Source organism: Camarhynchus parvulus, chromosome 4 (genome assembly GCF_901933205.1).
Source record: "Camarhynchus parvulus chromosome 4, STF_HiC, whole genome shotgun sequence".
Classification (NCBI taxonomy): Eukaryota; Metazoa; Chordata; class Aves; order Passeriformes; family Thraupidae; genus Camarhynchus; species Camarhynchus parvulus.
The window spans coordinates 54,308,745-54,321,145 of record NC_044574.1 but is presented as its reverse complement, the minus strand read 5'-3'; positions in this window follow the sequence as shown (position 1 = coordinate 54,321,145).

Sequence of the window (12,401 nt, the reverse complement as noted above, 5' to 3'; positions counted from 1 at the left end):
AATCCTCCAATTTCTTGGTGACCTCCCTGATATGAGCCCCAGTGAGCAGCACAACTCCCAGGAGTGTATTGGGTCTGCAAATGGGTGCTGATGGACCGCTCACACTGTACTTGTTGTACATGGATGCACTTCAATCATGTATAATATACAAGACCTTTGCCAGTAGATTATACAAGCAGGCAGTGTACAAACTATTGCTCTAGTCCTCTCCCTTGGATATGAATTGATGGAATCAAATCAGCATCACTGATTTGGGAACTAAAAGCCCCAGGGTCACTCATCTGCCACTGGCTGGAGCTCTTACCTTTAGCAAAGCACTTCTTCCCTCTATCACCAGGTTTGTTTGGCTGGTCAGCTTTCTGGAACAGGGCTGTTCTCTCACATAAGTGAGTAACTTCTGCGAGGCTTGTCTCTCACTCTTTTTTTCCCCTACATCTGTGCTTTTTTCTAGTATTGACTTTACAACCCTCTCAATTTGCAGATCATTGGAATTTTTCCAGTGCAGGTGTGGACTCCAGTTGAGTAAATTTCAGCCTTCTGATAATGGGCTTTCTTTTCTTCATTACCTCTGCTGCCATAATTAAGTGGTTTTGCTTGGTAGAAATGAAAATCCCCAAAATGTTTGCTTAGTTCACAGCACCAGCAATGCTGGATTCAGCCTGTTCCTTTATGTGCAGTGCTAAGAACTGTCTTAAGAGTACATGAAAACAGAAAATGTGTTCCACTGACAAAATGATCTTCCCTTTTCAGACTGGAAAAATGCTTTCTCAGAAGAAGATTTTGGTTGTATGTTTATTTCCTCCTATAAAGACAGCTGCAGGAGATGTATGCCATTAGGTGTAAAACATTTTGCAAACATTTCTAATCCTTTCCAAAAATTTTTGCTAGTGATGTTAACAGAGCAGAGCACAGGAAGGGAATTCATTTGTGGCTGCATCTGATTGTTGCTACTTATTTCCATATCCAGGTGGGCTCAGTCTGGGGAAAGCACCTCTTGCTGCTGTGGCTGTCCCAGCTGGATGGGAGCTGGAGAAAACATGGCAGTGCTTTGAACTTCTCCACATGTCAGAGCTGATCCAGCCCTTCAAGTGTTCCTTGAAGCTTCTGTCAGCCCGAGCTGATTATAGGATCAACTGGGCATTTCCATGTCAGAAGTCTACTGATGTTGCCTAGCCCTAGGAAATGGTTGTCATGCTCAGTTTCACCAGCTTTGCATAGAAAATGTTTTATCATTTTTGTGGATTGTGATCTGTTTTGTTGGGCATCTGAAGTTAACCTAGCGTGGTGGGTGGGAGGTATAATTTGGATTTATATAAAAATATGTTTTGAGGACTCTTCTGAGTGAAGTGGCAATGCCAATGTTTGCAGTAAGTGAGGCACTCCTTTTTGTCCTCTTCCTGTTTTGACACAGCCAAATTACCTGAGCATTCCCTCTGTGGTCACCTGCCAGATCCAAGCTACACAGTGCAGGAGCACTTCTCTGCTCCTGGGTATGCTTTGACTTTTACACTCAGCTCTTCAGTGTCTGGACAATTGTAACTCTGTGTTTATTTGTGCTGAGAATCAAAGTCCTTTCTTTCTGAGATAGTGCTTTTTAGGTTATAATTTTATTTGGGGAAAAATCAAAAGGAAAGGATTTGTTTTGGAGTAGTTTGAAAAGAGTGTATTTCTGGGCCTGAGCTATTGTGGTGGCATTGAGCTGTAGTCCTTAAAGCTCCTGCTGTTTCCTAAAGCCTGACTTATGGGTTAACTGCAGTCCTCAGTGCTTGTCACAGTGGCAAACATTGCCTGTGGTGCTCTCAGAAGTCCTAGAGAACAGAAATTATCTGTAATAGTACCTTGTAGAGCAAAGGCAGTGTCACAAAAGGGCCTTATCAAGGTTGCATTAAGAAGCTTAACGTTTTGATTTTGAGTGCTTGACTCAAAAGTGTGTTCATGTGCCATTTCCTTAGCTTTGTTTGTTATGATTATTTATAGTGCTACAAAATACAAAAATTCTACAGAGCAGTGATGAATGCTGGGTGAAAATCACAAGATGTTGCTGAATTTCTCTAAGACTCAACCAAGTATGTTACTTCACAGGATCTTTCTTTCCCGTGACATCAATTAAAACTTCTTATTTTCAGAACTTGAACCACAAAATTGTGAGGTCCAGTTCTGCAAACTTGCAGCTCAGTCAGAAAGTTGTTCAAATCTGATTTGCTTATTTATTTTCAAAAGAAACAAATGTGTGATTTGTAAGAAAATGTTTCCAACTTTTAGAAACAATGGAACAGGTTTTCTTTTCTCTGAAGCCCCATTCCCAAGAAAAAGAAAACAAAAAATTCCCAGCCTGGGGTAGACACCAAGCAAAGGAAATTGCTGGCCAACCAGTTAATTTGGCAATGCTCTAAGTAACTGAAAACAAAGTCTTACCATGAGCTATGTCAGACCTCTGTAAACATTGGTGTAACTGCCAGCTCCTTCTATATTATCCAGCATTCTGTTCATGCTGCTCTAACCTTTTTTTTTATTAATGAATCCAGATTTTTGCCTTTCCCACTGGCAATGGCCTTGATTTTGGTGTTAGAGAGTGGAAGGAACTTGGAAAAGCATTCACTTGCCCCTGACAAGCATCCCCACCAAAAATCCCCAAATGTAAGGCTAAATCATAATGTAAACAGAACCAGTTGGTACCGTGCTGTTTTGCTCTTGTTCAGATGTGATAAGCATATGGAAATGATTATGTAACCAGAGACCATTGCCAAAATGCGTGGATAAAAGCCTCACTCGGCTTTCACAAACAGAACAAATGCTTTCCCATGTCTTTGCAGGCAGAGACTTAGGGTTAGGTGTGGAGCAAATGTTTTTAAAACCAGTTGTTCAGCTGTGCTTCCAATTCCTTTCAGAATGAGCAATAAGAAGAAACACTTTTTTCCCATGAATGCTGTTTTCTCCTAATGAAACTGTTTTCCAGATTAGTGCCCCATTAATATTTTAATAGTGTTTCATCATTTCATGCTCTTTCAAAGGGAATTGCATTTTTATGGGTAATAAGAATGTTTTAACTTATGTTCTGAAGATTTTTTTTCATATTCTTAAGGAGAGTTTGGGGATTTTTCCTCTCCCTGCCTGTGTTGGAAGATGATGATACATTTAGAGACTTGCTCTCCCTAGGTGGAGAAAGCAACTGATTCAGAGTGGTTGAGGGGATCTAATTCCTTCTCCTGCTTACAATAATTTGTAAGGAGGAAAGTGCTTCTCCTATAATTTGTTTTCCCTCACTGGCAACATGGACTGGACTGAGTTTTGTTACCTGCTTTGAGTACTGCTAAGAAGAGACAATATGCATGAGAGTTTGCTGCATCTTCCTTTGAAGTATTTTTCCTTTTTTACGTTATCAGATGTAACTAGATTTGATTTAGTACAGAGCTTCATTTATGCCTTGAATAATGCTCTTCATTGTTGAAATTCATATTTGGAGATTACTTCAACACTTCCAGATCAAGATAAAGAGTTTTCCTGAGCCTATATTGGCAGCTTGGGTTATTTAACAGTCACTTAATCAGATAATGCAGATATAAGCCCAGAGACTGAGATAGGAAGCACATGAAGTAAAAGCACTCTTTTCAATTTATCTAATCTCTTGTACAAAGTACTGGTGGTGTTGCTCTGAGAGTGGGTGTTCTTGGCAGACTCTTCTGCTGAGTCTTTGTTGAATGACATCTTTGTTGGCACAGTAAGCAGTGGTACCATCTCTTTGATAACACTGCACAGGCCTGCCTCAGAGGTCACACGCTGGTACTTTGCATCCAACATTTTAGGTACACATTCTCATGGGAAGCTGCTATGGCAGAGGTTTTGTGAGATGTTTGCTGTCAGAACCCCAGGCAGAGGTTTAGAGAAGCTGATTCCTTAATCAGAGCAGAAGGATAGGTACAGATGTCAGCAAACTGCATTGCTGTGTTTAGGAGTACACAGGGCTAGTCCTGATAAGCTCCTGTGGCCCAGGGTCAAAGAGGCTGGGAATTTGTAGGTCACCCAGCAGTGCAGCAGAGGGGAGAATTTGGAGATAGAATGTGGCTGTGAGATGATTGTGATGGGCTCAGAGGTTGTTTAAGCAGCAGAGGTTGTTTAAGGGTAGCAGTATCCAGGATTAGGGAAGGGAGGTTGTCATTTTGGTACAGAGAAGACTGAGGGTAAAAGAATTAAGCTCTGTTAGCTGATTGAAGGTATAGAGAAGATCAGTGTTGCTATCATGTTTTAGCTAATATTTTGCATTTAAAAGAGTCCTGAGCACAGACTGAGGTTTTTATAGTGGTAGGAAAGCCTGGCCTTTGTGTCTGTTCTAACTTCTGACTGGGTTCAAACAGATGGTATTTGTAGTCCCAAGATGTTCTGTGCTCTGAGATACAGCTTCATGCAGAGCCTATATACAGCCTATGCTCTTCTTCCCAGGAATAATGTTTTGAGGTGCTGCTATTCCTCTGCTTCTCATGTTCAACCTTCTTTTGTGAGATATGTTTCATAACATGATTATTCCCATCAGTAGGGAGAACCTATTTGCTTGTAAAGGCTTCAGTATATCTGTAGGAGTGGGGAGGAATAAGCAGAAACAGTTACCCTGGCAGTTGCCTACTGAGATCAGGATGAAGGAGATGAACGTATTTTTCCCCAAGGGATTTGAAATAATACCTCTTTTCAAAGGCAGCTGGTTGACTTGGCTCCACTAGTTGCTTTGGATCAGATCCCTGAGATATGCAAAGCAGTGAGCTTGATAGCTGGTTTGGGCTTTTTGTTTTTTCAAAAGATCATTCTCACAGGGTCTCCAAGGGGAGAATCCACCAAGGGGATCACTGAGCATGACTGTGCTTCTGCCACTGCCCTTGATTCCCGGTCCTCCTGTGTGTTGTCTGCATGGATAAACCCTGTGGATAGGTGTGCTCTGGGGAGCCTGGACACAGCATTTAGCTGGGCTGAGCCTTCTGTGCCGCACAGGACTCCTCTTCCATGAGCCTGTCACCAGCTTTTCTCCATCAGGCTGTGCTTCCTTTGCTGGTATAGGTGGAGATTTTTTAAGTCAAGACATATTGCAAAGAAACAACACTGCTGGGTATGAACAGTGTTAGGCCACAGCATTTTAAGGAGCATGGATTTGACAGACAAATCCAACCCTATTCAAAACAGGGAATTCTTTTGAGCAACTACCAAGCCTTTTCACCTGTGCTATACATTTTGAATGCCAACACTCCAAACTCTTTCACTAAAGTGTTGAGAAAATTTTGTTGTGTTTGAGTTGTGTTGGCTGTAGATTCTTTCATGCTACCAAAGTAGAAACTATATGAATGAGCAGGGTTTAGGAAGATTTTTATTGCCTTCAGCAAGCTAATAAGCTCCTCTGAGCAATGCAGTGACAAGCAGTGGCAGCTAGAAATCCCCAGCCATGAATCATCTGAAGATTTGGTCTCCACTGCAGGCAGTATCTGCTCCGAAGCCGTTGAAATTTGAGGTGGAATACCTGGAAGAAGGATGTCTTGGGGTGCATCAGCAATCTTCTTAATTTTTTCCTTGCTTGTCACTCTGTGGGATATGCATGCCTTTGCCAGTAACCAGATTAATAAAAAAAAACCAAAAAAAAAAAAAAAAGGGAAGAGAAGAAAGTGGATCTCATCCTTAGGCTGCAGGAACTGTTTGGCAGGAAGAGTGCAACATAAAATGCCTGAAGTGAAAACAGATTTTGGTGATGGCAGCAGCATGTCCTCAGGTGTGAGGGTAATTGAGAATGGCTGCGTGTGACATGCACACTGGTCTCACACAGCTCTTCCCTTTGCAAGCTCTGTGTCACAGGAGCAGTCTGTGCTCATGTGAATAACCCCTTTGCTGCAGCAGAATTTCTCCTGCCAGCAGGAGTGGCTGCCTGCCTGGCTCAGGCCCCTCACTTGGGCTGTTTGCCCTTAGCTCCATTCAGGAATGCAAGTAGGGAGTGCTCAGCAGGGTGGTGGGTTAGGGAACTCCACAATCACCCTTGCTGCCCCAGAATGCTGGCCTGGACTTTGCAGGGTAGCAGGGCTCTGCTGCCCATGCTGTGTTGAAGGAATACATATAAAAGCCTTCTTTCCCTTTCCCTGAAGAGCAAACCAGCAGAAGTAGAGAAAAACAGGAGATATTGTCCTCTTCCTGCTTCCCCAAAAAACAAGAGGGGGCCACCAAGGAAAAGCAGTTGCAGGTAAATGGTGAATGAATAGGGTGCTGATGTGGCTTTCTAAACTACAATGGTCGCTTCCTTAACCCATCAGGAAATACAGATGACTCTAGGGAATAGGGGCTAAGGAAGGGAAAGCTGTTGCACAAAGACTAGCTGCAATCCTTCCTGCTATTTACAAGAGGGGCTCAAAAATATTTATATGTAGTGATGCTGAAGTACCCTGATATTTAATTGAGAAGAGGGGAAGATTTTCATTTTCATGGGCTTTGAGCTACTTTTTCCTTGTCTGTTGAAGAGAGAAATTGTCTTTGTGTTGGACAAAGGACAGAACTGTAAGTAAAGTTTGCAGAAGAGATCCTTTGTCAATGAGAGTTTTGGTTTTTTGTGCAAAAGGTATTTCAAGTGTTTTGCCTGAAAGATTGAAATCAGTTCTGCAGCTAACAGTTATTTCTGCAGAGCCCTCTTGTTTAGTGTTCACAGAATTGAGCTTTTTGTATGCTAGACATCTCTAATAGTGTTTTAGCCTCCAGTGGCATTTTTCTTGGAAATTCTTTCTTTGAATAATAAAGCAAAACAGAATTGTCATTGTTGCCTTCACACTGTGTGCAGCAATGCCTTGATTTCAGGCTTTTGATGTCATTTCAAACAGAATTGTTAAGCATAAAACTGATTTCTGAGTCATAAATAGACACAACTAGTTGAAAATAAAAATGACCACCTCATTAGCTGGCACAGGATAATGAATTCTTGCCTTATTAATATTTTTTTCAGCTGATGTATTTATAAAAATATGTACAAATTCACATAATTCTGTAAAATCAACTCATATTTCTCCACAAACGGACTATAAGCACCCACTAATATGTTTTAAATTAAGAGCCATGAAGTACATACTGCATGATACAGTGCTTGAAAAATTAAATCATAGTGTTTTCATGCAAAGGTCCCATACCTGAGAAGAAGAAAACATGAGTAATGGGGGTAGAAATGAATGCTTAAATCTAAGAGAGATCTAAGGCTGAAAGCCACTTAAGAAGGGCCCCATTTTGTGTTGTCCTTACAGGGGTATCATGCGCTCCTGCTGTGAGGTGGAAGGCAAAGGAATAATACCTTCTCTCTGTCAGAACAGCACTTGCTGGAGTGTGAACAGTTTTTCACTAAGCCCCGGCTCGTAAGAGTGCTCCGGAGTAAGGCTGGCAGTAGGAAGGTTTCCTTTTAGGTTTTTATACCCTTCATCTTTGCTGGGTAGCAGTGAGTAGTTTGAATTCTGATGGTTGACATAGGTTTGTGGCATCTCCCTGACACACAAACACAGCTGACCAGTTTATGAAGCAAGAACATGGCATCCCACACATCCTGACCTCCATGTGCATGTGCTGATAAGTTTTTCATGGCCCATTGATCAGTGTTCTTTGAGGCAGCATGTGTGAATTTCTGCAAAATGAGGCAGTGAGCCCACCTATGCCACCTGTGCATTGAGTGGTGTGGAATTAATAGGTTTATTTTACAATGTGGTCTTTTTCTGATGCCATTGTCTTGAAAGACTGTTTCAGTCTCTATCTCATGTTGAAGAACAAAGGTGATAGCTCAAAGCCTGCACGAGTTAAGTCGAAACCTAGTGATGATGTGTTTCTCAAAGAAAAAAGGGTTTTTTGGTGAGTTATGGTGGTGAGAATTAAAGAAATAGCTGCAGGTTAGGCTTCAGGAGCCCTAGGAGGTAAGGGTCTCCACTCCTACATAAAAGGAATGTAAATGATGCAGATTCTGTGTTATTTATGTCCACAAACCTGCCACTAAAACCAGGAGAGTTGTAGATGCTGTCTCTAAAATCAAGACTGCTCACTGGGACCATTAAGTCTAAGCAGCCAAATTTGAAACACTCTATAGCCGTGGTCAAAAATATGACAATAACTCTGAGCTGTAGTCTTTATTAATTGTATGACAGCTTTAGGATTATTGTAGCACAAGTAGAAGAGAACTAGGCTCAAGAGACCTAATTAATGAAGTGCTTTGTTGCTTGGGAAAAAAAAAAAAAAAATTACACCTATGTAAAGATAGACACAGCAGTTTGCTATGTGATGATCCAGAAAAGTAGCCCTGCTGTTAATTAAGTATAAAAAGTGAAGACTTGTTAGGCTAAAATCCATACAGTCTGAGTTTAAGGATTGTTGTAGTACTCAATGGTTTTATTAGAAATTTGCAAAGTTAGGTTATTGTAGTGTGACAGTATGCCAGTACAGCGCTGCCACAGAAGTAACCATGGTGTGGTTAGCTCCTAGGAGGGGTGATGTGCAGCATGTGAGTTGGACTAGGTCATAAAAATGGCAAAGTAGAAGGAAAACCTGCTGGCACTTGTTGACTTGGGGCACAGAAGAGAAGGTGAAACCCGTGTTTGGGCTGAGTAGGATGTCAACGGGGTGAAGGCAGGAGCAGAGCTCTTCTGAGGCTCATCTCATTTCTGTAGAAGCCTGCAGCACTTTAAAGCTCCTCTGTGTTATGGGGGCTCCTTCTCTGGGCATATTTTGCCTGGATTTCTCGCATTTTCTTTTTTCCATTTCAGATTATTTGCTTGTCTCTTGCTCCTTCTCCAGTTTCTCAAAGTGTTCTTGGCCAATGTAGTGTGTTTTTGTATCGTGTTTTGAATCACAGCAGGGCAAGAAGTGGTTGACATTTTGTTTATACCAGTGCTATTTTGTTACCCCTTTTTTTTTTGCTTGAGCCTCTTTTACAACCAACCAAATTTACTGCCTCCTCCTTGTTGCTACTTTCCTCTTTATTGAATTCCCTTCTCCACCCCATTTCTTCCCCTGTGGCTCTCCATTTTCCATTGTCTTAGTTCTTTATTTCCCCCCTAAGATCCTGAAACAGCTCTTGGAAGACGAAGCATTCAATCTTATTTTCCATCTCCAGCTAGCACTTTATTAATAACCCATATTTATTTAGCATCCAGAGTCTGCCAAACACACACATACATACACACAAAGCCAGTCACCAGTGTTTGCTGTCAGGATAATGTCTTCCTGGAGGCTTACCTCCCTCTGCCAAGCCTAGCTAAATGCCTCTTTGTGGAAGGGAAAGAAAAGGCTGCTCATGTTGAATGATGTTTATGCTCCAGCATCTTTCTGAAGAAAAATGAGCGCTGGTCAGGAATGCTCGTGGGCCCTGCTATTGCTGCGGCAGAGCGTGCTGGCTGGGAGGATCTGTAAGATGAAGAGATGAGTTAGAGCTGGCTGCAGAGCTGTGATCTCAGCATTCAGGGCTCTGGGCAGAGGCAGCAAAATGTCTCAGTGTGTTTCATGGACCCACCCAGCTGCCTTAGGAAATGCCTGAGACCTTGGCTCCACCAGGCCAGGGAGGCTTCTGGGTTGCAGCTGGCGACTCCCTACCATATGTCAGTGAGGGCAGAACACAATTACCCCCAGGCTGCTGCCCAGATCGGCACAAAGATCCAGGGCATAAGGAAGCTGGGTGACTGCAGTCAGCTCAGACTGCAGCAGACCATAGAAAAGTGCCACAAACCCCACTTATATGGCATCATTTGTGAATGGCTAGGTCCATCCCAGTAAGGGATTCTGCAGTCTATTGGTGCAGAATTATTAACAGCAGCTATAGCAGTGATGACTTCAGACCCCTTTCTTGGGCTTTTGCTCACATCTAGAGTCTTGGGGTGAAAATTTACAACAGCTGCCTGTGCTCATTTTCTGTCCCTGTTATTAACTAGGCTGGGGTGAACTCCCAGTAAAGTTGAGGGGCATGGCTCAGTTCACAGTTTGCTAAATTTTCCTCTCTCACCATATTGGATGGCCTCATCAAACCCACCAACAGGTCCTGATAATGCCCTACTTGTGTCCTGAAAATATCTGGCACAATTCTAACTGGCCTGGCCAAATCCACGTCCAAGCCATTCCAATAGCTGCACTGTGTAGAAGGTTCTGTGTCTATGCTGGGGCTCTGTTTCCTTTGGTGGCATAGATACTGCTGCTGAGTCCTGGCTTCCAGAGCTGGGACAGTGCCAAATCCTGAAGCAAAGCGCTTCCCAATAGGTCTTAGGAGGCTGGAGTTGAGCTTCACAGAGCAAAATCAACCTGACATGGCATGCTGGCCATGCCTGTGTATAGCATGATGAGCTGTGTCATTCTCAGGGTGTTCCCCATCAGTGGACAAAGCCCTTTCAGAAGGGAGTGCGAGCTGTGAAAGAGCTCTTTGAAAAATAGTGTAAAAGGGGTGTCAGGCAGCTGGCTCAATCTGTTACCATGGAATCATTCAGGTTGGAAAAGATCCTTTAGGTCCCTGAGTCCAACCATAAACAAAACAGTGCCAAGTCCATCACTAAACCATGCCTCTGAGAGTCACATCTACATGTCTTTTAAATACCTTCAGGGATGGTGACTGAAGAAACTTTTCCCAATAGCTAAACTTTCCCTGGTGCAGCTTGAGGCCATTTTTTCTCATCCTGCTACTTATTAATTGGGAAAAGAGACCAACACCCCTTTCTAAAGCATGCCTGTTGCATGGATCAGAGAAGCTGCTGCCTGAGTGTTTATGGAACTGCAAAATAAAGAAAAGCTAATCTCATGTGAGATTTAAATGTCTTCCCCTAATCCAACTAGATCCCACTGGCTTCAACAGGCTTTAAATGGTAGGCTGAAAAGCTGGTTGGTTTGTGAAGTTGAATCAGGTTATTTTCCATATGTCACTGAATACTTGTTCTTAGATGTCAGTTACTGTTGGGAAGTTGGGAAATTGTTGAGAAATTTCAGTCTCACCAAAGACTTTGGTTTCCCACTGCCTTTCTTCACTCTGATTTTTTGAGTGAGACCAAAGTAATGGCATTTTACTTGTTTATCGTTTTCATTGTAAGTAACTTTCAGAGGGAGACAAAAAAATTAAAGAAGGAGGGAAATCAATGCTTGATTTGCAGTGAGAAGTGCAAGGGAGGCTTCTTCTAAACAACCTTGATGATCCAAAGATCAGGCTGGTCCTATTTTTAAATTAGACCTTTATTTCAGCAGGAATGAACATGAACAGTTTCACTCCATTTGTTACAAAATTCACTAGACATCTGATTCAGGTAGGTTTAAATTCTCTGTCAGGGACCTAGAAGCCCAGAGCTGCTGCTGCCTTTCTTGTGGAAACTTATTTTCTCTTGCAAGTACATTTGGTGCCGCCAGAGAGCAATAAGGGTCAAAACAGGAGAGAATAACAAATGAATAAATAAGATACATGAACTGAATATATGTGCTGTGAGCAAAGCACACTTGTGCTGGAGCAGTAGGACTTCCAGACAAAGCAGTCTTTGCTCTGAATTCAAAGATAAGCATGGTTCTTTCTTGAGTTGTGCTCAAGTCAGTGATGAAACTGAATGGAAAAGCAAGAAGTTTGGTTGGGTGAAACTATCTCTTTTTTAAACCGTGGCACACAACAGAGGGTTCTTCACAGCAACGATACATGTATTTTTCATATGTTCCTGTTTGATATATAGTATGTTAGTTCCAAGAAATTATTCACCTTTTTCCTGATTCTTTTGGCAGTGGAAGGTTCATCATAACAGCCTGTTTGGACACATTCTGTTTCAGAGATCGGATTTTATTTTCCTGACAATAATCATCATATGGTAACCCCAGTGAACAGAGAGACACTGTATAGAACTATGGGATAGTTTTTGTACTATCAAATGCCTAAAATGCTTTTATCCATCCACAATGAGCTTTCAAGTTCTGTTCTTATTACCAGAGTCCTAGAGCTGTTTACAAGAGATGAGCCCCACAGCCTTAGCCGCTGTGTTATCAAGAGCAAAGTCTTGCACTGACTTCAGGGGGTGCTTAAGGGGAGAGCAATACACACCCAGTGTGTGTACAACAGCCCTATTGTGAGATTCAGCATTATCCAGAGCCCAAACTGTGGGTCTCTTCACTGGAACACAAATGCTGACTTACTGTATGCATGTTTGGCAGCTCCAGACCTGCCACTCTATAGCTGTGCTTAGGGCATGTAACATTTGCAGTCAGTGTCCTTCAAGCCTTCAACTTTTAAGGAATTCTTTTATAATGAACAGTGCTGTTTTGTATATGGCTCATGAGAAAAAGAAGGTTATCTTTCAGTGTGGATATAACAGGTTAATTTTCTCTAGTACATTTAAATCCCTTTTGCACTGGGAAGCATTGTGTTGCCAGTACTCCAAGGAAATGCAGTTACAGTGAAGGAAAAAAACATTCAC